Here is a 27,875-nt window from a genome sequence, read left to right on the forward strand (position 1 = left end):
TCTTTGTTTCATCCCATCAGTCCTAGCTGTGCCACACAAAGTCAACAGTGCACTACTAACTACAGCTTTCTGCGTATAATTTTTAATCTCTCAGGGAACTTGGAATCATGTCTTTCCTGTGTTTATTTTTATAAAGGGAGCTTGTTCAACTGGCAACGCTGTAAAACCATTAAGAGATTCTGTCCACTCCCGCTATAGATCAGCAGTCCTTGCTTCATAGGATATCCTGCTACACTGCCCTCCCAAAATGTCAGGGCCAGCAAAGAAAAACGAGTGCTTTGCATAGTAAATAGTTTTTATGACTTACAGTTAATGGACCTTACTATTAATTGGCAGAATTACAACTCCTGTTTAGTTGATGAAAGTAGCTGTCTTGAAAAGTTATTAGGCTTCCTTTTGTTCTTGCTTCCCTGCTTTTTTTTCTCAAGATTGATTACACAGTGACTCTTTGAACTTACATTGAATGTTTCCTTTGAGGATCTACTTGCATCTTGGTTTCATATTCTTTGCTAGTCTTTCAGTATTCCAGCAATCCAGGGATAATAGAAGGAAGACAATAAAGAAGAAGCAAAATAATTAATAGTTTCAGGAAAGTATTGCTGAAAAATGTGTCATATGGTAATATCAATCACATTGAAAATATGAATAGTATGAGAAATACATATCCAGCCTTATCAAGGCTAAACAGTTTCATGATAAAGGAAAATAAACTCCATTAGCAGAGATGTAGTAATTCATAGAGCATCTTGGGTTGTACAGTGTCTGTATCTGCTGGCTGTGCTAAATCAATTACTTCAGTCAAGACATGGTTCCCCTTTCTCTGGGGTGCGGCTGTGGATGGAGGGAAAGTAATTTATTTCAAAAGCTGATTCAGCAAGAAACTCTGCAGGGGCCTATCAATGTACCATTAATAATCAGAGATGCTGTAATGATTGTAAATCATTTGTGCAACACTATTTATTTTAACATCATTCAGCAATTTTGTGTTTCCTGAAAGACAAAAGGGTTTTCATATCATCAAATACGCTCTCCAGCAGGAAGCAACAAGCTGTATAAGAGGCTTTCAAAATATTGTTTCTCCTTATGCTGTATCTCTTTTTTTTAGTGTGAAATTAACTATTCAAGAAAAGGAGGTCCTTATAAACTTGATCTAAACCACTGATATTATAAGCAGACATTAAGAAAATGTCATGCTCACTTCCACTAACTCATCTTGGTGTCAGTCTCCAATAACCCTCCCTTTTCATTACCCTCTGAAGTCTGGTTCTTCCTTCAAGTGAAATTAATAGAACATCAATCCTGGACATCTCTTGGTATGCCAGTCTAACCCGCTATTTACTGCATTCAGAGGGCTTTTCTGAAGCATGATTTAACTTAAAAATAATATTGGTTCATATAAATGCTGATTCAATTATTCCTTGTATTTCATTTAACCACCTTTCTTTTTCTCTTAATGAAAACTAAATATCAATTCAATGCAAATTGTTTGGCAGATTTGCCTTATTTGCAAATTCAAAGGCAAGGTCAAAGCAGCAGTAATAAAGCTGTGCCTGAGTTCCTTTCTTACAAGATCTAGATGTTATTCAAAATGGCATTAAAAAATGTCATGAATATAGAGGAGAAAAATGAAAGCTAAGAAGTAATCCAGGAGACTGGGAAGCAGCCGGAACGAAATAAATGTTAATTAATACCTTGTATCACACAGGCTACTTACTTGTATTGGTGGAGCAGAAAAAAGTACTGGTAGAGATAGGTCTGTTTGAAACTAGTATTTTTAAAACCTCAAGATCCCATTTTCAGCATGAAAAAAGGACTACTGAATGAATGCATCTGTTTTAACAACAGTGAGTAATTTTCCCTCTGTTTTATTTTACTGTCTTTGAAGAGTTTCCACTTGCTGCATATGTGTTTTAGGAAAAATATTTTTTGTTTTTTGGATAGAGAATGAATTTTTCTGAAAACCTTGAAACTATTTTGCTCTTAGGATTTTTGTCCCACTAAGCCCTTATGCTGAGGAAGCCTGCTGCCTCCTTCTTCTAAGGTTATGTTACTTAAAGACTTCTTTTCTGTTTACATTGCTAGCGATCATAAAACTGTCACCATCAGCAGTTCAAAGCTGGCTTGCTGCTTTTTGCTGTGTAATCTGGAGTGATTACTGCTGTGGTTCTCAGCTGTTGCTTCTTACCACGACTGATACAAGTGCCTCAAATACAAATAATTTTTCTGAAAATTATAGCAATCCCACATATTGGTTTTGGTGGGTTTTTTTTGGGAAAAGCAGGTGCTTGTGAGCCTGCAACTTTGCTGCAAGGCAAGATGTGGGTAACTGAAGTGGTACAACTGGGTTTGAGCTCAGTAAACTTTTGGATGCCAATTGACTGGAGATGGTGTTTAAAAAACTTATGTTCAGCTGTGATTATTTTTATTGACTAAATAGTATTTATTTAGTATGGCTCCAGAGACAGTGGCTGTCCCTTCAGCTTTCCACAGCCTGAGACACCACTGCCTCACGGCTCCGCGGGGTCCAAGTGTGTGCAGCGGAGCAGCCTGAGCCCCCACGGAGGAGGAGGCTGCTGGGCTGGTTGGATCGGCTGCCCATCATCGCGGCGGGTCCTGCCTGCTCCTCCTCTGGACAGCGTTATTCCGAGTCGCGACGCGGGGTCGTTCCTGACCTCTTTGTCCCATGTAAAGGCCAAGCAGAGACTCTATCGATCTGGACAGCCTGCTGAACTGGGCAGAGCAGCTGGTCGTCATCTCCACGAGCTTGCTGGTTTGGGGTGTCCTGTGTTAGTTGTCATTAGTCATTAAAATCCATTTAGCAGTTGTTCTACCCACTCTGCCCCTCCGAAATCTGATTCACGTGATACGCTCCCCATACTTTTTTCCTAAAGGCTTGGCGGCCTTGGCCACAAAAGCCCCGCTACAGGGCTCGCCACAAAGGACGGCAGCTCAGGCGGAGCTGCAAGCGCACATCGCCGGGGCTGGGCCGGCAGCCGCAGCCCCCGCAGGGCACCTGCCCAGCGCGGAGAGAGCGGGGATAAACACGCAGCTCCTGGGCCCCGGATGCCCAGGAGCTGGATTCTGCGGGAATTGGGTCGCAAGGGCAAGGAAAGGGCAGCGGGGGTGGGTGTGCTCGTGGCAGTCGGGAATGAGGGCAGGAGCGCAGCAGAGGCCTCTTGCGGGCAGAAAAGGGGCCGGGGCTGTGGGTGCGTGACAGCACCGACCCCGCGGGCGACGTGGGGATGGCGCCAGATGGCCCCGGGGACTGCGAGGCATTGGGCACCGCCGTCCCGCAGCCGGGGCCCGGCGGGGAAGGGGCAGCTCGGGCACTGAGGGGAGAGGCGGCTGCTCCCGAGGGGCACGTGGGTCTCGGGGCCATCTGGGAGCCCCAGGGCAGCCGCCACACCCTGGACACTGGGGCGACCGCACGGGGCCAGGCGGGACGCGGGCCGGGGCAGGCAGGAGTCGAAGCGCTGGGGACGGGCGAGCCGGCCGGGACAGAGGCGAAAGGATGAAGGGAGGGATGGAGGAGGGAGGGAATTGCCATCCCCCGCGCCCGGCCGCTCGCCAGCCCCAGGTAGGGGCCGCTGATTGACAGCTGTCCCCGCCCCCCGGCGCTCCCATTGGTCGCTCCCCACGCCGATCAGCGCTCGGCGCCGCAGGACTCTGCTCCCCATTGGCGGGCTCCGCCCCGCCCCTCGCGCACGAGCCATAAGGGAGGCTAGGGGGCGGGGCCCGCGGCTGAGGGGGCGGGGCGGCGGCGGCTTAGCCCGCGAAGGCGGCGGCGGCTGGAGCGCTGGAACGGCGGCGGCTGGAGCGGGATGGAGCGGAGCGCGGCGCCAGGTGGGTGCGGGGCTCTGCTCCGGCCCCCCGCAGCCGCCGTGCAGGGAGGGCAGGAGGGCGGGCGGCGGCGCTCAGAGGGTCCCTTCCCCGCCTGTGAGGAGCGCGGAGGGGGAGCAGCCGCTTTTTCGCGGTCTCCAGCCCGCGGGGATAATCCCGGCGCTGCCCTGCGGGAGCCCCCTTTCTCCTCGCGGCCGCGGCGGGGGCGCCGGTGGGTGGCTCCGGAGCTGCTGGCTGTGCTCCGCTGGCCCGGGCTGAGCTGCCGTCCTCGGGGCCTCTCGCCTTAGCTTTGTTCTGAGTCCTCCCGCCGGCCTCGGCCCCTCGCCGGTGCCCGGGGCCGCGGGGCGCGTTCCCCTTCCCCCCGCCTCTCTCCGGAGCCCTCCGTGCGTGCGCTCGAGGCCGGCCCCCGAGCTGTTCCCCGCGTTCCCCGCAGCGCTCCGTCCGGGCAGCGGGAGCTCCGCGCCCATTCCCGGGAGCCGCTCGCCCGGGGCTCTTTCCCCGCTCGTGTTCGCCCCCGAGAGCGGCCCCCGCGGCGTGGCACCGGCGAGGCTTTCCGATGGCCACCGCTCTTCAAGTACTTAGAAATAATCGTCTTTGGCTCTGAAGGGCGCTGGGAGTCCTTGACAGCTTGGGAACTTTTAAACCCTTCCCCGCCCCACACTTTTTTTTTTTTTTTTGTGTGTGTGTGTGTGAGAGTTAATTGTTTTTTTCTACTTGGCTCTTGAGTAAATGTGTCGCTGAGAAGTCTGGAGTCTGAGTGAGTGCAGGAGTGTGAAGACAGGGATTTATCTCAACTGCTCAATGTCTAACACTGACCTAAAAGCAGTTAAGAAATGCTTTGTTTATTCTCTTTCTTTCTGATACAGTTCAGTAATCGCTGCGTATAGCAGGAGAAGGGCTGATAGTTTTAGATTGAGCAGTAATCTGTGAAGTGGGGCCAGTACTGGAGTGATGGGTTATTGGATACAGTTGTGAGATTCCTTGATAGAAAACACTTCAAAGCACAAGTGGTGTATGGTTTAGTGTGTGTGCTGTTTGTGCAGGAATAGGGACAAGCTGTAGTTCTTTGTGCATCTTTTGTGATCTGCAGGGATTGAGGGGACAGTATTCCTTCCGATAAGAAAAAGATGGGGCAAATTATGAAAGCAGCCAGGAACTTTGAGAAACTTTCAGTCTGGGGATGAGGAGGTTGTTTTGTCTTGCCTGTCATGCAAGACTGGCCTTCTTTGTAAAACTTTACATAGGGAATCAAAAAATATTACATTTAGAGGAGACAGACTGTTGTTTGGACTTTGGCTGATACAGTATTCTCCATAAACTAATAGTGAGTGTACTTGAAGAGAGGGATGAAGTAATGGAATAAGGCATCCAGTATGCTGTCCCATGCTACAGTGATCTGTAGATGCGAAGTTATGTGGCCTCTAATAGATAGAGGCTGACATGATACGGAAGGAATAATTATGCTAGAGCAGTGCTCAAGCTGGAAGTCTGTGAAAGTTACTGGTTACAGTGCTTGCAAACTTCAAGGGTTGGAGATGAAACCCTGTATTTGAGCTGTGGAACTGAGCTTTGTTAGTTGTTAGCTGTTACAGTTTTTCGGCTTTTAAGTTCTCATCAGAAGAAAATATGCTAAGATGGAAGGACAGATATCTGCCCACAGGCCCCAAGTCATTCTTAGTAAGAATTAGGATGTTTTATCTGCAGCTATTCATTTGGGACTAGGACCATACTATGTTTCCCTTAAATGATGTGGAAACTTGATTTGTTTCCAGCTGGATTCTGGGGATGAGTTGTGCAAAGCAAACTTTTTCTGTCCCTTGCTGGAAGATTACTTTTGTGTTTATATAGCTAGCGGCAGTATGAATGGAGTTATTAGGCAGTGAACACAGAGGTTTTGTTGTACATGAAATAATGTATAATTGAGCCAGTCCTCTTCTCGTTTTCCATGGCTATTTTCCTCAAATAAAGAGAAAATAGAAAACATTTTTTTAATCAGATACTGAAACAATAGTCTTGATTATACTCAATAGTTACAGAAATTGAATAGTCTTTGTTAATCTTCCTATTTGTCCATGGAAGTATTAAAAATTACTTTACATGTCAGAAATAGAATTGCTTGTGCTTTAAAAAGGTATTTTCATAGCAGGAGTAACTTACTGTGGCTTCATGTTTGATTTGTGTTGTATAACACATATGACATTTCATAGTTAATAACAGCATACATCTGTTTTGTTGTTCAGTATATGCCTTGTCTGTAAAACATGCCTCAAGGCATGATTCTTTAAGAGCAGCAATATAAACTCCTTGTACATCAGCTACTCTTTGGTGTGCCTACTTTAGCTCATGTTATTTACTTGATTCCTTAGTGAGAAGGAACATGCCATTTACTTTCCTGAAACAAGAATAACATTGTCTGTAGGCAATATTGCTGTATGGAGGAAAGAGAAAGAAAAGCCATCGTCTGACAGATGATAGAGTGTTTTGAAGTATCTTACACGGTGATGAGAAGGACAGGGTTTCTGAAAAGCTAACCAAACCAGAGCAGACACTTTGGTGAAGGATTCCAGAAGAGCTGATGGTGGCTGAGTGTTTCTGTCGCTGTATCTGTGTCATCTGGACAGTGAATTAGCTTTCATGCCTTTGCAAGTCTTCGTTTTTTGATTAAACTTCTTGCATGAGCAGTCACATCTTAGTGTTTTCTTTTGTTCTTTTGAGCAGTCCCAGAGCACTGTCTTCCACAATTCTCTTGACTGCTTTGCGTGAGGAAGGAGGTAATTTCAGTCTGCTCTTGCAGGCCTGTCTTTAGCTGATGTGTGCTTAATATTGTCTTGTAACTGCACTGGAATCTAATACAGGTTGTATAATATAACTCTTCTTGGACTTTTCAATTCAAATGGGATGTGTTATTACTTCCTGGTTCATGTGTGGCTCCAGTTAAAATTATTAGACAAGTTGTGGTCATTACTTTGGACTTGTTTTTATTTTATTTTTGCTTGCATAGGATCCTGAGCTACAGGCAGCATACCACATGAATTGCACTACTGCTGTAAGTTACTGACCAGGCAATGCATGCCCAGCGAGTTTTGATACTAAGTTTTGTTAATTATCTCAATAGCAGAAATCAGCATGCAGTACTGATGGGGAGCAATTGGTTTTGTCAGGCTAATTTCTTAGTTCTCCAACCTTGAGTGGCATTCAGTGTATGGAGATCATTGATAGGATCAGATTACAAATGTCTTCCAGTGTAGGATATAACTGTACTTCACCTTTGGAAGCTTCCCTGTGCAAGGATTATGATGAGTCGCAGGCTGTCACTGCTTGTTCTCTTAAAAGAAAAGGTGGAGGTAGAGGGTGACTATTAACTTCTCCATATGGAAGGCTCACATACAGAATACCTGTAATCTAGGAAAAATTAGTGTCTCAACCAAGAAAGCACCTCGAGCCTTAGCTCTGTAGCAGAACTGCCGTAGCACTTACATTCTCTCCTGAGAACTTAGTCTGTCTTCAGAAGTAATAATGACAATAACCTCGTTACACCAGACTTAAATTTTAACAGCATGTTTTCCTCCACATTTAACTATTACTTGTATCTAAGCCAGCTTTTGATAAAAGCTGTTGTAGTGTTGCATTGGGTTGTTTTCTTAACTGGTGAAGCACAGTTGTTTTTCAGTCCTCTTTTGAAAATTCAAATAACCGAAATGTATTTAGCTACTGATGGATGTAATTTCTTCTGCCACAAGAAGAACCAAAATGTTTGGGAAGAAGTTAGAAATTTGTACAAACATCTGGAGATCAAAATGGCAGCCTTTGTGCTGATTTAAGCTGCAAACTTGGAGCTTGTCTTTGATTTCTTTATTTTTGGCAGGTGAGGTGGCTGGAGAATTACTTTCAAGGTTTTTAAGTACGGTAAATATTTGTTGGATTTGCTGTTTTTTATTTGTGTTAAGGATTTGTAGGTGTCTGGAATTTCAACATGTTGTATATTAGTTTTTTCTTTCACATACTGAAATATTCTGCCGTTGAACTGATGGTGTTTCCTGGGTCTAGAAACAGCCCAAAATGTATGGGGATTTTCTTTTTCTGTGGACCCCTCAAATCAGCAGAATTTTAGTTACTCCTACAAGATCCTTGGAGCCCCTTCCTATCTAACAAATATAATCTCTTTCTTCTAACAGAAATTTGGTAGCCAAGTTCAGTCATAGGGGACAGTGTGTGTTTCTATTGAGTGTAAAGCTTAGTATGTCAGATTTATTAAATATTTGGGTTTTGAGTATTCATTATACTTATGCTACTTGCATGCTTAAACTGATGTACTCTTACATTTTCAACTATATGTTTTAGAAGCAGAAAAATTAAGTGTTATTCAGTACTTCAGCTGACAATTCCCAGATTTCTTGGGCATATTCACAGTGGCAAACCACTTTGCTTGTAACAAGTAATAGCTGGAGAGCTTGTGTGTGTAATGGGTGATGCATAATACATCAAAACATGTTAATAGTATCCAGTGAAAGTTGGAATTGATTTCTTAATGTTGGTTTTGAAATCCCATAGTTGAAAAGGTAAGTATCAAGTGATGCTGAGGAAAACCGTTCGTCTGCTATGGACTTGGTGTTGTCCTAACAGAGCAACACGCAGCTGGGGGGACTAATGTACCAGAAAACAAGGCCTGAAAAGCTTGTTTTATTTTGAAACTTCAAACAGCCTTTGGAAACTTCCTTGAGAAGTTCTTCTGCTTCATTACATGTGAATGGATAAATGAAGTTTGAACTTGTGAATTAGAAGGAGGACTTTAGTGGCAATGTGGCTTTTTAGTTTGTTTTTTTCTGCAGCAGTTAGGTCTTGCTGATGAGTTTTCTATAGAATGTTGAAATTCTCTGGAACTTACATCAGCACAGGTTTACTGCAGAGTTATTTCCTGGGAAAGTAGTATTTTTCTTTTTAAAGCTTGGCTGTTGCTTTGAATGCTTGAACAGCTGCAAACACGGACAAGAGCACATCACTTCAAATGAAGCCTTTGATTTCATGCTGACTTGGAAGACTCTATTGTATCAATGTTTTCTGCACATGGAATATTGAAGTTTCTTCTCACCTCTGCATTCCAACTGGAGCTGGAGTGCAGCTGCAGTTAAATCTTAAGTCATATTTAGAGAGGATGTCTTGGTACAGTTATACATTGGTTTGGTTACAGTTTCAGGTTATTTAACTGAACAGTAGGAGAAAGGTATTTGCATTGCTAGACAAGAAGCTGTGCAGGCCATGTGCTTTCTATACACTTTTCTTTTGGCAGAAGGAACTGGGAAGTAGCATTTCAGCAGCTTTTTTTTTTTCCTAGATGGAAGAGATCCTGTCTCTTTCTGCTTAGCCAGCTTGCTTCTCTTGAAGCTTTCCCTTCCAATCCTACAGGTCTTGTGCATGTTCACCATAGCAATCACTGCAAGTTTATAGCAAGTAAAGAGTTGTAAAGCTTGGGCATGGTAAGTGTGATGTACTTGAAGGTTGAGAGGAGGAGCTACAAATGCTTCCCAGAGGAGTGCCTGAGAGTGTACTGAGGTATAATCTTTCAGCCCTCACATGAAGCTGCTGAAACATTTGCCTCTGTCATCAAGCACTGCTCATGCTCTTGTAGACTAGGCTGAAATTTCAGGTATCCTTTGATTCAGGGCTCCACACAAAGACACACTGAACATTAGGAGCTACACCTACTTATGGCTCAAGCTAGTCATGCTGTAAAGACAGACCTTCCTGTCTAGTAGCTGAATTTCTGAACTGAATTTGCACTGGTAAAGACGAGAGAAGCTTCCATGTTGGTGGACTAATAAGTGCTTAAGTTTTTAACCTTAAGGATTTTTATTATCCTGAAATAGCTGCATCTGAAATACTACTGTAGCATCATTGGGATTCTTATCTTTATTTCTAGAATACTTGCCATCTTACTGGAGAAGGTGTGTGCTTTATGGGATGTTGTTGTGGTTGCTGTACTAACAATTCTGAGGGCCTTGAAGCTTGCATGGATCTGCAGTTTGGTGTCATGCTTGGTCATTCAGCTGGCTGAAGCATTGTCTGACTAGTTGGCTTGATGCTGGAGCAGGTTTAGCAGTCTTCAGTAATTTTTGTATCTTGGAGGATGATGGCAAGGTTATGTTCCATGGGACTTAGAACTCTTTGCAAAAACTGGGGAGAAGCAGGTAACACTCCACAGCTGTGGAAAATTTCAGAACTTCTGTTGTCTTAGCTACTTGGAATGGACTTAAATATTTTACATTACTTAGTAAATTGGTCCAGTTACTGTTTCTGTGAGTTATTAATGAAGGACGGAGTCAAATATTGTAGCAGATTGAACCCTCATCCTAAAACCCTGACTTTCTGAAATGTACAGAAATTAATCTTATGTTGTATATAGTCCAATCTGCATGTTTCTGTTAGTGATTTTGTCTCTTAATCTGAAACTATTGAGGCAGCAGTGAAATAACCATCTTTATTGGGTGTGTAGTATTACTGCTGCCTGTGACAATAGCTGCTGAAACCTCAAATCCAATGCCTTCTCTCCCTGTTCCATGCTTTAAAATGAAGCTGTTAATGTTTTGTGTGCCACTTCCTCATTTGCATTTTCTGTTCCACTTCCTCTTGCTGCAGACTCTCGCTGATGCATTTTTTCTGAAGTCTTTTACTTCCCTTCGAAACTTGCTTCTGTATCCTAGAATATTCTAGTATTCCCCTTAAAAAAGATAAACGTGACATAAATTATGATGAACTTCTGCTTTGTGTCATTTCTAGTAAAACTCACGGACGCCTTATTTTTAGAGAGTGAAATACTTGGAGATGTAAAAACAACAAACCACAACAAAAACCTCTCCCAGTTGCCACATGCATCCCCAAAGAAATTTAAAATGGAGGAAAGTAGATGCAAGACATGAAGTGTAAATCCTTGCCAAATGTAAATCCTTCTTCCCTTAGCTGAGTGAACTGCTTACTATCAAATTTCTTGAAGCCACAGAATGTTGTTTTTGGCAGGAACATCAGAAAGAGTTTTCTTTCTTTTAAACAGTTGTTGTTTGGAAAACAAGCATATGTTTGGCATCATCATGGGTTTCCAAAAGAGGAAAAAGTGATTTTATTTTCAAAACATATAGTAGAACTCTATTTTCAGCAGAATCAAATGTTAAATGCTTCTGGAAGCTTTAATATAATCGTGTGTCCATGCAGTTGGTTGTCAAGGTTGAAACAACAAGCACACTTAGCCCCAAAGCTTCTAAATGCTAATGCAAGCTTGGCAAGTGTTTTTCTCAGTCAAGTGAGCTGAGGAAGTTCAAGAAGCACGTAGGCAGCCTGTAATGATCAAGTTTTTAAAAACAAACTTAAATGCTGAGGTTTAGGCATAAAAAAAAAAAAAGTAGCTTCATTTTATGTTTTTGGTAATGGTGATGTTAACTGTAAAACCTGTGACGCTGAATGTGTAGTTTGAGTATCCCTGCTATTATTCATCTTGGTGGATTTATTGCAGTTCATGCTTTTGAATATGAAGCATTAGAAAGTACACTGAATTAGGTTTTGTGAACTTAAGGGATGAGAGTCTAAACAGTGAACAGCTGTGATTTGTGGGTTAAAGATAACTTTCTTCATGCCTCATCACAGAACAATAAACTCAGTGTAGAGCACTCCGGGTTACTCAAAGAACTTTGTCTAGGTTCATTCAGTTATAGGGATAAGCTAAGAAAGGAGAAAAATGACGTGCTTTAGCACTGGGTGGGAAACATCAGGGAGATTGAACTGTGAGGGTGAGAAGTATGTGTGTTGAATCTAGAGGAATAAAACTAGTGAATTTAATTGAGGGTTACTGAGTTGTTATGTTCTTTTTAAGATGTTTAACCTGTTATTTTAGAGCTAAAATATGGAGGAAGCCTTCAAACGAAAGCTTGCCTGAAATATGAAACTTGAAGGACAAGTGTTCTTTTGTTAGAAGTGTATTTTTGAGGCTTCTAAATCCACTTTGAACAAAATACTAAAATAATTGTAACTGTATGAAGATAAGACTGTAGAAATAATTGAATTCCACTGTTGATTAGTTAATTTGCATTATATTAGTAGTGTTCCCTAAAATATGCCTTCTGTACTTTCTTTGCTCATTTCTGCAGGTGTATAATGAAGTGTTCATCCTCTTTGCTTGTTCAAAGCATATAGGACTTGATGATTTAAATCAAATTCTTACTGGGTGTTAAAAGAAGAACAAACTTGGCCAAAGTGGGAACCTTAAGCAGTATGTTTTCTTGTAGGTTTGAAACAGCTTTTGGTGATTCTGGATATAAGACAACATGACCTATGGAACAGCTGACCTATAAGTAGTAGTTTTGTTGCAGAACAGGCTTATTTACATCTTAACAGGCCACTCCTAAATAAATGCCTTTCTGAAGGGCAAAATATCTCTATACTGTTGTTATACTTGAAGATGAAGTAGTTGTGAAAACTCAGGATCTTGAAAGTGTTGGGGGCACTCATCTCTAAAAAAAAGTGTGATTCCCATGGTAATCCACAGCAAGATTTTCTAAAATAACAAAGCCAGTACGCATCTGCATAGAAGGAAACACGGTATTGTTTGGGATCAGATGATAGTTTTAAGTGGTACTTCATAAAGGAGGCTTTGGAAAAAACAAAACAACAAAACCAAAACAAAACCCACAAAAAACCAAATCCCAAACATCAACAAAAACCTCCAAACAAACAAGGTTCCATGTCTTCTTGGATAATCTGTTTTAGTTCATTGTAGCTGATGCAGAATTTACCAGCTGTTTCATAGACCTGTAATAACATGAATGGCTGGCTGAAGTGATTGCATGAATGGCTGCTTACACCTCCTCAGCAAAAAAAATCTTGTATGTTTATTTGCAGCCCATGCCTTTCAGCAGCCGATTGCCACGTTAAATCTTTATTTTTTCCCAAAAGTCAAGATATTTTTCATCTTACATGATGTAAATCTGTATTTAATTACTGGAAATCTAAATTATTTATAGTTTTCAAAATGTTAATAGAGGAAGGCAAAATTGAAATGGGTATTTTGTGGTTGTTGGAAGACTGAGGAAGGGATGCAGACAAGAAATCAATCCAGAACTTGTTCATAGAGGTAGTGTCTGAAGAGCTACATGAGCATTTCAAACCGAGGTCAGGTGTGGTAGAAGAGTAAAGGCATCAAGTTCTGCATCTGGTGTGGTTTTACTTGCAGCTTTCCACCCATCTGCAGTGCAGGTGCTCTTTGAACAAAGCTTAATGCACTGCTTATCAGTAGTTTTAATTGAGCCTCTCTTGTTTGGTTGTATTTTATTCCTCTGCTGCTCTCTCGCCAGCACCAAGCAGCTGTTAAAATGAAGAGGGAAGGAGGAAGCCATGTGTCACAGCTGTGCAGCTCTGGCCATGCTCTCTGGGAAGTGGAGTTGTTACTCTTCAAAGCATTGTGTGGTTTCTGCTTTTTTATGTGGAGGTGGGAAGAGGTGGATTTGAAGCTGTGCCAGGTTTCCAGCTGTCTTTTCTAACTCTTCCCATCCCAGAATGAAATGGTCAGTAATAAACAGAATATCTGGTTGCCTTAATTTCCGAATGTAAGCCACACATTGCTCTGGAGCTGTCAGCTGCTGCCTGGGCAGGCATGGCATCGCCCTGGGACATGGCATGTCTTCTTCCCTGTGACACATACTGTGCCTCCATTTCTGCCCACATAGGGTTAAACAGAATAGCTGCTCTTCAAGTGAAAAAAAAATCTTTCATGTTTATTGGCAGTCCATGCCTTTCAGCAACTGGTTGCCACATTAAATCTTTATTTTTTCCCAAAAGTCAAGATATTTTTCATCTTACGTGATGTAAATCTGTATTTAATTATTGGAAATCTAAATTATTTATAGTTTTCAAAATGTTAATAGAAGAAGGCAAAATTGAAATGGGTATTTTGTGGTTGTTGGAAGACTGAGGAAGGGATGCAGACAAGAAACCAATCCAGAATAGGATAATTTACCTGCAATCACATTATTATGGAGAAATCTGATATGTATATATTGTATGTATTAAGTAATTTAGGTTTTCTTTGTGTTCACATCATATCTTGGTTATTGTTTCTAAATCTCTTAGTGGAAATCTCTCTGTAAGGTGCTGCGTTTGTGGCAGCTGACTGCCTCTTCTTCCTCCCTCCCAGCAGAAAATACTAAAAGGTGTCAGTGAATGTCACAATGAAGTAATCAGAAGGACAGGATTTATTGAATTTATGGGAATATGTAATGGAAACAGGTAAAACTAGTCTCTTTAGTTAGTATCAACTGCATGGTGTTGAATCTGATGGTAGGGCAGTAGATGACCTGGATGGGTTACGTGATTAGGATAATGAAGTTGATACTTTTCATTACTCATATTAAAAAAGGATTTTAAAATTCCTTTTTATGAAAATAGGTCTTAATTAAAACCATAAAAATCTCATGGTAACAGTGGGCATGATGGTTTTAAGCCACTTCAGCCTTCTTTTCAAAAGAAAAAGTGGACTTTATTTCACATACTTCTGGATTTCTGGTGATTTGTTTGATCTTCCTAAACTGCTAAGCTCTTCTACATTGAGTGGGATTTGAGGTCACAGATCCATGCAAAACTGCTTTAGTTTAACTGGCTTATAAATAAAAATGTTTATAACAAAAAAGACACAAAAGAAACAAACAAATCTGCCTGTTGCATCTGGCCCTTTAAAAACAGGAGGAGGGAGGGGAAAAAAAAACCTAGAGAAATTGGGATAGACCTGAACTGTGTGGCTAAAGTGCTAAAGTATGCCAGTCTCTTTCAAGAACAGCTTTCCAGCTGGAATGTAAAATGAAATAATTCAATACACAAGTTTCACCTGTTAAAATGCTTTCCTTTCTGTCCCTCTCTTCTCACCCACCCTATTTCTTTATGTAATAATGTCCTTGATTGAACCCCATTGGTCTGCTGTAAGGAGTCATTAACTGTTTAATTGCATTGTTTTTTAATTTTATAATGGTGGCTCTTTAATGATGAATCTGTATGGTACTTATGTCTGTTTGAAAACAACTTATATGCTTTTTGAGACTTTAAACTTACAGGAAAACGCCGCACTTTTCACAAGTATCTTACTAGTGATATAATATACTGGTTTTATGTATAAAGAGAGATCTGTATCTGTAGGTACACAAGGCTCTATAAATACTGAGAACTATCTACAGTATCAGCTACATGCATACCTAAGTATGTGCATATGAGAGAGCTGTTTATGAGAACAGAATATTTCAGCTGGAAGGCTCCTACAGCCATTGTCCAGTCCAACTGCCTGACTGCTTCAGGGCTGACCAAAATTTAAAGCATCTCATGAGGGACACTGTTCAGATGCCTCTTGAACACTGCCAAGGGCTGAGGCATCAAACACCTCTCTAGGAAGCCTGTTTGAGTGTATGACCCCTCCCTTGGGGATGGACACTTCCTCCTGTCCAGCCTGAACCTCCCCTGGTGCAGCTTTGAACCATTCCCATCTATCCTGCCACTGGGTCTCAAGGAGCAGAGCTCAGTGCTTCCCTTTTCACATCCCTTCCTCGGGAAGCTGTGGAGAGCAATAAGGTCACTGCTCAGCCTGTTTCTCCAAACTAGACAAACCCCAAGTCCTCAGACACTCGTTACAGGACATTTCCTGTAACGAGTGGCTGAAAAAAAAGCCCTTTCTCCAGCTTTGTTGAGCCCCTCTGGACACATTCCAGCACCTTCACAACCTTCGTAAATTGTGCAGCTGAGAGCAGCAGACAGTCCTTGAGATGAGGCTATACCAACACTGAATGCACCAGGACAATCTCCCCGTTGGCCTGGCTGCTGATGCTGTATGATGCATCCTGGGGATGGCTTTGCCCTCCTGTCTGCCAGGGCTCACTGCTGACTCAGACTGAGCTTCTGCCCACCATGTACTCCAGATCCCTCTCCCAGTTCATACTTGTGTCTGGCATTACTTCTTCCCAGGTGCAAAATCTGACATCTGGACTTGTGAAATTCCATGCTACAAATCATAGCCTGGTGTTCCAATCTGCGTAGATCCCTCTGGAAAGCTCCCCGCTCCTCACAAAAGCCAAAAGCACCTCTGAGTTTGGTATCATCAGCAAACACAGTAATGGGGCACTGCACTTCTGCATCCAGATTGTTGGGGGGTACAGGAACAGGATTGGCCCTAGAACTGATTCCTGAGGAGCACCACTGGGGACTGGTCACCAGCTGGATGTAGCACCCTTCACTTTAGAACCATCTGAGTTCTGCCCTTCAGCCAGTCCTTCATCCAGCACAGTGTGGATCCACTCGTCCTGCAGCTGGACAACTAGTCAGAAGGATGCTATGAGAGACAGTATCTAAAGGTTTCCTAAAAATCCAGAAAAACTTTATCTATTGCCTTCTCTTTGTCCACTAGATGTGTGACCTTATCAGAAAAGGTTACCAAATTAATTAGTTAGGACTTTCCTGTTGTGAACCCATATTGACTGTGCCTGATAATTGCATTGTTCTTTAAATGCCTTTCAGTATTACCCAGTATAATCTTTTCCTCCATAATTTTTCCAAGAACTGAGGTTACATGAATAATAGAAATGTAGTTTCTTGTGTCTAACTTCATACCCTTCTTATAACGTTTGAGTAAAACTAGATCCAGCTCAGCAGGGACCTCTCTTGACTCTGAAGACCTTTAGTAGATGATGGACAGGGGTGCTGCTGAAGCATCCCTTGGCTCCTTCAGAACTCTGGGATGAATCCCATCATGCCCCATGCAATTGCAAATATTCAGCTGATACATCTGGTCCCTTATTTTCCCTTAATTTCAATGCCCACAAATGGAAAGTCACTGTTCCCACACTCATGGTTTTGTGACTCAGGACTGGGCAGCCCCAGGTCCATCAGTATTGTGACTGACCAGCAGGTTGAGGGAGATGATTTTCCACTTCTGCTTCACTCTTGTGAGATTTCACCTGCAGTGCTGCATCCAGCTCTGAGGCCCCCAACCTAAGAAGGATGTGGACAAGTTGGAGAAAGTCCAGAGGAAGGCCATGAAAATAATTGGAGGGCTGCACCACATCTCCTGTGAAGACAGGCTCAGAGAGTTGGGGCTGTTCTGCATGGGGAAGAGAAGGCTGTTTTTTGACAGGACAAGAGGATAGTTTTATACTGAAAGAGAGTAGATAGAAGGAAGTTATTTACTCAGAGGGTGATAAGACACTGGAACAAGTTACCCAGAGGTGTTGTGTATTCCCCATCCCTGGAAGTGTTCAAGGCCAGGTGGCTCTGAGCAACCTGGGATAGTGGAAGGTGTCTCTGCCCATGGCAGGGGCGTTAGAACAAGATGATCATGAAAGCTGTTTCTAACCTAAGCCATTCTGTAATTCTGTGGAAAAAACCCACTGAACACTACTGTTTTTAGTTTACCCCTAGCAGTCATTTAATCATCTCTCACATGTCCAGTGGTTTTTGTTAGACCTCTTGCTATTTATGTACTTTAAAAAGCCATTTAAGGGATCATAAAGCAGTTCCCAATGGAAGCAATCTTGATACTGAGTTGTATTTTTTTAACAAAGAATGTGGCCTTTTAGGAGGACGTAATAACAGGGAAGGTGAAAATTTTTCCATATACCCAGCTCTTTATCACAAAACATCATTCTGTCTGCTAGGGCAAAAGATGTGCCTTTTGTTCTCCAAACATTAAATCTGAGTGCTCTTATGTGTTTCCATTTCTCTTTCACCACCAAGCTGTGGGGGCATTAGCCATGGTATGATGTTAGTGGTTGTTTTCAGCTGGATCTGGATATAAAAATATGTCTTGGCCCTGAGTGGGGTGTGCTAGAGAGAGCAGCTGCTTGCTTGATCCAGGCTGTGACCATCTGCATAATTCTGATTCCATGGAATTGAAGTTAGCTGTCAGCTATGGCAGTGCTGAGTTGTTTAGTAGGACCTTGGTGCTGCCTCCTCTGATGTTGCAGTTCCCTATTGGTGTGGTATTTTTTCCCCTTTTTAAAAACCGCATCAGTTCTGTTTAATTTCCCCTTTTTTCCTGGACATTCTGAAACCTACTAGATTTCATTTATCAATCTTGAGGTGTCTCATTTGTGGTTTATGTGTGTGTATATATGATATTTTTGACTAATGCTTTTCAGTGGGGTTCTGTGGCGTGTGCTGATTCATGCTTCCCCTACTCTGCCACTTCTCTCTAACGTTATGAAACTGTGGGATACAACCTGCAGGACCTTCTACTACTTCTGGGGAAGTATGAGTGAAGAAAATCTTAGGTTTTGTCCAGCACAAGGTGAAATCTAGTATTTGATTTGAATGTTGGCTGTTAATGACCTGACAATATTTTTTGATTGATTTTGTCACCAAGTTCAGGTATTTTAATGAAGAATTTAACTTGAAAGTCACGTCACCTAGCCTTGGACTAATTCCCTTAATGAACCCACAGGTTTTCTGTCTGGAGTACTTACACAAAGCATCTGTCTAGATGTTCATGCTTTTTAGTACTGTCTGCTAACAACAAGAAGTGAGGTTGAATGCTCCAGAAAGTAGAATTTAAGGGGCCTTTCTATTTTAAGAAACACATTCTTAAATATTAGTAATTGAAAAACTGTGCTATGTAATGCTGTGTGGGTAACAACTGAAATTACAGAGATGCTGTCTGTGGAGGATGACCCATTTTTAGTGTTTTTATGTGAGAGTGGGGATCCACTTGAGTAAAGCCATCAGCATTCCTTTTGGGAAGCATTAGGGAAGCATCTCTACAGGCTAGGAGGGAGCTCTTCGCTTTTCTGTAAAGATGTGTACTCTGACCTTCTGGAGAGGGGTGCAGGGCTGTATTGGGAGAAGGAGGAGGCTGATAGTACAGAAGACTTGTACTGTGATATTAGGATTGTTATCTGTAAAGAATTCAGGCATGGTGAATGCTGCCAGCAAACCTCTTCAAGTGTTTGAAAACATTTTGGTATTGATACCCCACCTGAAATCTCTTCCTTCTCAGAGGTATTGTCTTTTGTCTTTCCTGGTGGTGGAATCACCTTTTATTTTTGGATTAAAGATGAGAGCTACTTCCTGTCTCTTGTGGTTGGTACTAGTAATTTGTGGTATAATCTTCGTTTGGCTTCATTTGCAGTGAAGAGTCAGGGCTGACCATAAGAAGAGAGCGTAGTCCTGGACAAGCCCCTTGTTGAGACACCAAGGAGGAAATAGATGTAGGGATGGTCATGCTTCCTACCAGCAAAGAATGTCTGACAAACCACTGCTGTCACTGACTGGCTTGTAGGCTTGATGGGCTGGATTTTGTGGATTGCAAAATATCTGAAGATCAAGTGTTTAACCTCAGATAAATTCCACAGGATGTTTATGATTTTGCAAGCCTGCTGTTTAGATGGGTTTCCTCTGTCCAGTACTGAAGGACTGCTATACTCAGTCAGATAGTGAATATTTGTACCATAATCCAGCAAGTGAAATGGAATAAAAGAGACACCAGGTGCTCCACACAGGTTGGATATTTTTAATTTATCTGCCTGTGCTCTGAAGAAAAACTCCAGGAGCTTGAACTAGTTCTTTCTTTGGAAGGAGTTGCTGGCAGAGGACACCACTGGGTGCTGTGATGAAGTCTGACTGTCAGAGTGGTTCTCAAGAAAATGCAGAGGGAAGTTGTCCCTTGAGGGCTTGTCAAAGGGCAGATTGCTCTCTGCACTCCAAGTACAGTGTTTATCCCAACTAATTTTGCATTTCTGGATGCTGTGGAGACTCAGAGTTTGGACTAGGCAAAGAGAATCTTTAATTTTAAAGACCACCTTGAAACGTGAGCTGCTGTGTCTTTGTGCTGCTCCTGTTCTGTGCCTGAATTTAAGACTGGGATATGGAACAAGCCTAGTTTAAAGATAAACTTTTGAGTTGTCTTGATCAATCTCATGAAAGCTGCTTAAGATGTGCCACTGAGAGGACTCTTACTTTTAGATAATTGATTGTATGGCTCTTTTACAGAAAAGCCCTCATCTGACTGTAGAAGTACTTAAGATCAAGGGGGACCTAACCACCAGTTGATGTTTGGTTCTACTCTGTGAAGACTTCAGAACCTGTCTGGGTTTTCCTAATGTGTGTTGCAGAGTTACAGTAGTTTCTAAGATTGAGTTTCATGCTTTTAAGATTGAATACATGCACAAATTGAAAAAGGCAAACCGGTATTGAAGTTTTTAAACCACTTCCTTTTTTTGTGTGTATGCATTGGTAATACAGTTACTTGAATTCAAATTATGGTGGTAGCCTTTGGGTCTCCATATACGAAAACATGTTTTAAAAACCCTCCCCCCACCCCAGAAAGCAGACTTCAAAATAAAATCCTTTTTTCACCATTTTCATGATGACCTGCCATTTGTATACTTTTAATCCTCAATCTGTGTAAAAGTTTTGTCTTGCATTAAATGCTTTGGGTTTTTTCCTGTGGATTTCTGAAGTAATCCTCTGTGTGCCATATAGCTTGTTCTTCAGATTGTTTCCCTATAATATCCTCATTTTTAGGAGTTTTGTTCAGAAAGCTTTAAAACATAAATTTTAAACAAAATTCAGCTGGATATAAATTTCTTACCAGAAGTCGGTTTACACATTCTGTGTGTCTAAATTCTTATCCTGTTGAAACTGTTTAGTACTTTCTGTAATTTAGGCAGTGAATGCATCAAATGGGTCACTTGGCAGAGGAGTCATTGATGTACTTGATAATGAGTAAGAATCTTTGGTTGGTTTTTTGGTTGGGGGTTGTGTTTTTTGTTGTTCTTTTTTTCCCTCTTGGGAATTTAAGGGGAAAGGAAGAAGGAATCCATTCAAAAGGGAATGAGTGTGGTTTCACAGTTGGGGCAGTAGATAGGTATTGCTGGACTGTTAGTGGTGTACCAAAACATATTTTCCTTTTTGTATCCTGTGATGTGTTTTCATCATAGATATGTATCTTAAATGCAGAACACATTTTTGAACACAGAGTCCAACGTTTTGTCTCTCAGCCTTTTTCAATGTTCTACTTAAAAAAACCCATCAAAAATCTGATTACATAAAAAGATCTAAAATTGCTTGACACTGACCATGTCTTGTTTTTATTTAACTAGGTAAGGATTTATACTGAAATATATGTCAAGATAGTTGATTAGATTTTATTTCATTTCACTGTGAAAGCTGAGACTTGTCCTCACGGTGTGGTAATTCTCAGCATTCTTTCCATCCCTGTATAGGTCCTGTATTGTTGATCTGAGAGAGGAGTTCTTTCATCTCAGAATGGATTCAGGGATCCTGTTTATGCAGCGCTGCAGACGGTGCATAGATTTAAATGATGGAAGGGGTAAACTGCAGCATGTGGACAAAAACGTGCAGCTCATGTGAGGAGCTGAGCACTTCATAAGGTGCCTTGGCTGCTGAGGATAATGTAATGTGTAAATACATTCTCAGTCACCCTAGCAGCACTAGAGGGTTTAAGATCTATATAAAGTTCTAGTCACCTTGTACTACAAGTGCTCTATGATGTCTGTTCTGTAGTGTTTTTAATGTAGTGGTATTTGCTCTAAAGCAGATTTACTGTTGCCTGAGCCACAGGCATGCTTAAATCACTGCTGTTGAAGTCACCTACAGAATCACAGAATGGCCTGGGTTGGAAGGAATCTTAAAGAATATCTAATTCCAGTGCTGTTGCCATGCCCTTTCCACCAGGCTGCCCAAAGCCCCATCCAAGCTGGCCTTGAACACTTCTTCTCTGGGCAACCCACTCCAGTGTCTCACCACCCTCACAGTGAAGATCTTTCCAATATGTAACCTAAATTTAATCTTTCAATTAAATCTTTCAATTTAAAGCCATTCCTTGTCTTTTCATTACATGTCCTTGTGAAAAGTCCATCTCTAGCTCTCTTGTTGGTCTCCTCTTGGTACTGGAAGTTGCTGTAAGGTCTCCCTGGAGCCTTCTTCAGGATCCTGACTTCATAGGACCAGGTGCTCTAGCCCCTCTAATAATCATTGTGGCCATCCTGGAATCCCTTCAGCAGTGCCATGTCCATCTTACGTAAACTTGGGCTAATAGGATCCTGTCTGACATAATTTAACTGGGATTGTGAAGCTGTGTTTGGAAGGCACTTTCCCCATATAGTACACTTGTCCTGGTAATGAGAACCTGAATGAATTATATGTATGTGAGGTGTTACAATGTGTCTCTTTAGAACAGTTTTTTCTCTAAGCACATAAACACTTAAGGTTAATCAAGGGCCAAGACCTTGACAAAGTGGTAGATTTTGCGAGCAAGTTAACTAGAGGACAATATTTTATTTGGAATATGTGGTTACTGCACCATTGCTTAGTGGAATCCAGGTACCTTAAAGCTGTGATATTCTAAGGGAGGATGAAGGAAAGAGTGAGCAAGGCAGGTGGTGACAGTGACCAAGCAGGACACTGCTGTCTTGCCTTTGGGAAATGTGTGGTGACTTTACAGTGTCTTGCTCTTCTAGATGCTTTGTCTCTTAAAAATCACGGTTTATAATTGTATCCTTGAGATAAAGAAGTTTTTTGCCTCTTGTGAATTTTAATTACCTAAAATATTTAGGCAAAAAATACACAGTAGCGCCCTTTAAAAATATGGTACTAGTATCAGCCTTCTCTAAACAAGTGATCTGTTTTAGAGATCATTTTTATGCAGCTCTTGCAGAAAGGGCATTTATATCTTAACTGCAAAACCCCTGAATTTATAAAAATTTAGTGTATGATTAAATGCTGATCTACAAGTCACAGTGTTCTCTTGGTGCTAGGAACAGTAATATTTTCATGGAAACATCTCACTACTTAATTTTTTTCAAGAGATTTTCATTGCTTTTTTTAATCTATTTTAGTGGGTTTCTGTTCAGTAATATTTAATTTGCTGTGAAGAATCTCAGAGGGATTTAAGCCTGCTGTTTTATTGTGCATTACTGTAGGCAGTTACATCATTTTTCCATCCCCGCAGTCTTCAAGTGGGTAAATGTTACGTTTTCTGCTCATATTTCTATTTAAATATTGATTATAAAGTAACACAAGCTATTTTGTTACCTTGAAAAAAATTAAGCTGTATCATGAAATATTTATCACAAAACAGTTAAAATTGTCTGGATGCTACTCAAGCATATTTTACTAGGGTTTTTTTTAGCTGATTGCTGAACCAAACCCCATTTTTAATGCATATTTTTAATTATTCTGTTACTGAAAGGCTAAGCTAAATTTGTTTTTGTTTGCAGAAAGATCCACCTGAGTGTGCTAGGAAGTTAGAGAGCAGCTGTCTTCTCAAACACTTAAACAGTACGGATATTCTGCACTCCTTCTTAAATGGTAAGTTGTTCAAGAGAGCTCTTCCTCAACCTTCCTTGTCACTTACTTTGCATTTGCATGAATCCATTACAAATAGCTTTGAAGACTGTGATAAGTCCCTCAAACTGAAGACCAGTGATGAATTTTGAAAACTTGTCCAGAAGGTTTAGAGTTAGCCTTGGGAAGGAGGTTTATATTTCTATAATGTTGAAGATGTGCTGTATTAGGCCCTGAAACAAATGTCAAAGGCATTGCTCATGCAGGAGACTGGTAGCATTTAAATACTAATCTTATTGTGTAAAAAACCAAAATAAATTTACTTTATTCATGGTTGTTCATGAGATACTGGATTTATAAATTTGCATCTGTTAATTACTTTTACTCTGTATAATCTGTACTTTGTTGATGTATTGTCTAAGAGATTTAAACTAAATCTGCTGAGGTTGAATGTTTGTTTCCATTAAAGTGCAACGGATAATAAAAGATTTGTATTTATTGATATTAAACTAACTGTGTGGGGAAATATTTCCCTACTCCCACCCTGTCTCAGCTGCCACACTTAGCCCCAGGGACCTTTTGTTTGTAAAAGTTGCTGATTACTTAAAATGCTATCCTGTGTGAGTAGCATGCACTGGTTTTTCTAAACGTCCCTTATAAGCCTACAGCACTACAGTACAAAAGTGTCTTCCACAATGCAAGAGAGCATGTAGTGAGGAATGAAATATCAGATGCAGGGCTTGAAAGCAGCCCCTGATGCTTACTAGCTTCAGCTGTCAATTCCATAGACTGCCAGAAGAATTTTGTCATCACATACAAGCAATTCTAAGAAATACACCTTCATGCTTAGTTTGGCGGATAAAAATACTCAGCTAAGCATTTTGAAAAAAGATGCTAAAATTATGTTTGTGATTGCTGTGTAGATAATACTCTTCCAGTCGTTAGAAATACTTTTATTGGGAGAGCAACTTGGATATTTTTAGTCAGAGTTAAACCAAATCTATGTACCAAGACTCTTGCCTGTACTATCTAACTCTTCACTCGTGTAACCTGTATCCTTTAACCTTCATGGCTGCTAAGTTATAGAATTACTTAATAACTTAAATGTTTGATTTAAAGCAAACTATTAAGAATAGTCCCCTGAAAGAAAGAAGCTTTTCAGAATGGGGCACACTAAGTGTGAAGAGTAGGTTGGGCAGGAGAGAAATAGTCTCTGGAGAGTGGTGGTAGGTTTTTGGACTACTTGACCAGCCAGAAGCTGCAGATCACTAATTGTGTAGGAGTGGATGAGGGGAGTTAGCAGGACAGTGTTTCTGCAATGGTTTCTTGGGGGTGGAAAAAGACCTGTGAGAAAGGTGAAAGTATTGCAGAATTCTTGCATTACAAGTGGTAAAGCCAGAATGAGGCAGATTTGGTTTTGGGAGAGACTAACTTAAAACACAATAGAGAACCAAGCACAGATATCAATCTTGAGTTAGATGCATTTTCAATGAGCTTTTTCTTGTTTTCTGTCTGATTTTGATGTTAGGAGAGGCTGAATATTTAGGCTTAGCTCTTGCCTGTCTGGGGTTAAACTCTTTTCAGTATGCACTTATTTATGTTTTGGACTTGACTGCATGGAGTTGAATTAAATTATAGCCTGGCAAAATGGGTTTGGTATTAGCAGATTTCTTCTCTTCATGTATTGAAAGTGATGTCTGCCTTAGCATGTTCATCACATACAGAAATATTCTTTGTTATCACTGTCTGAGACAGGGAAATTTTCGTTTCTGCAAATAAATGCAGTCATTGGCCTCTTCTCTGAACTTTTCTGTGATTGGCATCATAATAACTTGACTCTGAATTATGCAGCTAGTGCACAGGGATCTGCTTGAAGATGAGGTTTAAATCTTGGTTGTCTGTGCAATGATTAAATAAATCAGCTTCTAAATTTAACTGATGTAGTTAAATTACTTCTTGAACTGTGTGTAGATTAGTCTCTAATGGCTTGATTTTTTTTCCATATGTGCTTGTAGTCTATGTAGATGACATAGATTATTTTAAAGTGTAGTTAAGAGCAATGTAAGTATTGATAGGTTTGTTATAGAATTTGGCGGGGTGTATGGAAGATCCATGTAATCATAGATAACTTTAAATTACGTTGTTTGAGAGTTGGAGTCAATGTGTTTGTGCCTACAGTCACCCTGTCAGTCCATAAAAACAAACTGGTCTCCAGTCACGACGGGTTTTGCTCGGTTTGATGTGATTCTCAGCCTCAGGAAGGGTGCCAACCACAGCATTGCCCACTGGAGCCTCATCACAGAGATGGCAATAGCAGTCCTTTTTCTGTTTAGCAGCCAGCTGGTCACAGCTGTAGTTAAGAAATCTATTCCTCTTGGATTGGGGGATCTCATCAGCTCAGTGGATTTTAAACTAATAATTGCATTTCACAGGAGAAGATTTTATCACCAGTATAACAGCAACAGCACTGCTGTGAGGGAGGCAAGTTTAGAGTGGGTTCACTTCAGAATTCAGCATCTTTCTTTGTTTCTGTTGTTTGTTTAAAGAAAAACAGAAGCATTCTGAACATTAACATTCCAGGATTTAATTTGCCCCCTCTGTTGCTTTCACTTTGACATGTTTAGGTTCAAAATCTACTTACTAGTGGTAGGAATGAACATCTAGGAAATATTTTTGCTCAAAGCAATTTAATGATAGGAAATATTGAAAGTGTCTTGGTCCAGTACACAAAAATATTTTGAAGCAAACTCATGGCAAAGTTCACTACTAACCATTGTACAACTGGAGGGGTGAAAATAATCAGTTGGGTTTTTCTTTCTTTAGAAATAGGTGCCCTAATTGATTTCAAACTGCTTTCTTAAAGTTTACAAGAGACTGCCATGATCATCAGTATCTAGATGAATGCCCTTTCTTGTTTAAATTCAGGAATTAAATTAAAGCATACTTCATCCATACTCATTGCGGTGTTGTACTTTTACTTGTAATTAAAAATTATCATTTAAAGCTTCCTCATTTATTATTCAGTTTGTGTATTTCATGGAATGGATATGGTTGGAAGGGACCATGTTGGGGCGTCTGGTTCAACCTCCCTGCTCAAGCAGGGTCATCCCAGAGCACATGGCACAGGATTGTGTCCAGATGGTCCTGAATATCTCCAGCGAGGGAGATTCCACACGCTCTCTGGGCAGTGTGTTCCAGCATGTGGTCACTACACACTGAAGAAGTTCTTCCTTACGTTCAGGTGAAACTTCTGTGCATCTGTTTCTGCCCATTGCCTCTTGTCTTGTTGCTTGGCACCACTAAGAAGAGCCTTGAAGGGAAAACAGGCTGCCCTTAAATTATCTGGTTGCAACTACAAGGTAGCCTCAGCTGTGCATTGAAACAGTTTAAAATGAGGCATTAATGGCTACTTTATAAAAAATAGAGCACTGAGTCTTTGCAGGTAGTATCTTTGCCTGATCTGTAACCTGTCAGCATTTAGTAAGCTAGGTGCATTTTCCTTATTGTTTGGGGAGAAGCAGCGTTTACGTCTGAGGGTTTGTGGAAAGAGTTGATGTGCTGTGGGGTCTGTTGGAAGAGTTTTCATATTCAAATAAGAAGACAGCCTTTGAATAGGAAGTTTTACAATGACAGTGGGAGGGGAGTTTGGAGTGTCTCTGGGAAGTGGATAGTCAAGGGGGAAGGAGCAACTACCCTGTGGCATTCTTTTAGTTACTGGACTCTTTCTTCTGAGAGTAAGAAACAGCCTTTAAAGTCTTTGAATAATAAACAGTTTCAGTAATCAAAATAAATGAGTAAATAAATGTTTTGTACCAAATAGGACTTTTTGGCAAACACTGGATGGTATAACTGCAGGGATGAAAGGGTACTTGAAAGGATTAGTTTGTATCTCTTCTCTTAGTTACCAATGCCCCCAGCTCTTGTTGGACCAGCTGGCAACTTCCAGACATAGTGAGACATGGCATTGCAGAAGTGAGGTGTGGAGAGCAGAGTCCAAGTTAGTAGAGAAAAGTGGCTGTACAGCATGTGAAGGACACAAATCTTGGTTGCAAGGACACAAATCCAGTTGTGTTGGCAACTGGAGTGGTGAATATGCAAAGAGCAGTGGTGCTGGAAGTGAAGGAGGAGTTAAAGCAATAGCAGTAGGACTCCTAGAGAGGAGGAGAAGGTTGGATTGTGGCTCTAAAATGTGTGCAGGCATCTTCTCAGTATGAAACTGAGTGACTTCAGGTGTTTGGCTGTGGAATGCCGATAGATGCAATTGGAAAATATGAATGTGATCAGTTCAACATACAATTTACCTGTTTACATTTTATGACTGGTGATTAATGGTAAACAGGTAAATGTTCTGTTCTCTATGAATTACAAGATCAATTTGGATTGAAAACATAGAGAGAATGATTCCTTAATTTTTTAAAATGGTTTGTCCTTGATTCAATCTTAGTCTCTTGGAAAAGAAAAAAGGATCTTCACAATTTACCAGGAGCTAAGGAAAACTGCTTTCCTTGATATGTGATGATGTCTTTTATCAGATAAGTGACTATTTGTTCCTGAGAAGAGGATCCTGATTTTTGACTTGAGTTGCGATCCACGCTCCTGTTTCAGAGTACTGTGTATTTATTTTAAAAAGTATATATTTAATATTTCATTCTTTAAAAATAAATTTGGTCTTAAATATTTATGAATATATGCTGCTTGTTTCTTTTTGTAAACAAATCACA

General features: G+C 41.1%; 1 protein-coding gene across 2 annotated transcripts in view; it reads left to right on the forward strand.

Annotated features, from left to right (window-relative positions):
* The first annotated feature begins 3,743 nt into the window (after positions 1–3,743).
* The window catches only part of WASF3 (WASP family member 3), a 65,043-nt gene continuing 40,911 nt past the window's right edge, over positions 3,744–27,875 (forward strand). For both annotated transcript variants that reach the window (XM_063394712.1, XM_063394711.1), the window contains exons 1-2: positions 3,744–3,843; positions 23,088–23,178. The gene's annotated coding sequence lies outside the window, so the exon portion shown is untranslated. The remainder of the gene's footprint in view (positions 3,844–23,087; positions 23,179–27,875) is intronic.

Source organism: Prinia subflava, chromosome 3 (assembly GCF_021018805.1).
Source record: "Prinia subflava isolate CZ2003 ecotype Zambia chromosome 3, Cam_Psub_1.2, whole genome shotgun sequence".
Taxonomy (NCBI): domain Eukaryota; kingdom Metazoa; phylum Chordata; class Aves; order Passeriformes; family Cisticolidae; genus Prinia; species Prinia subflava.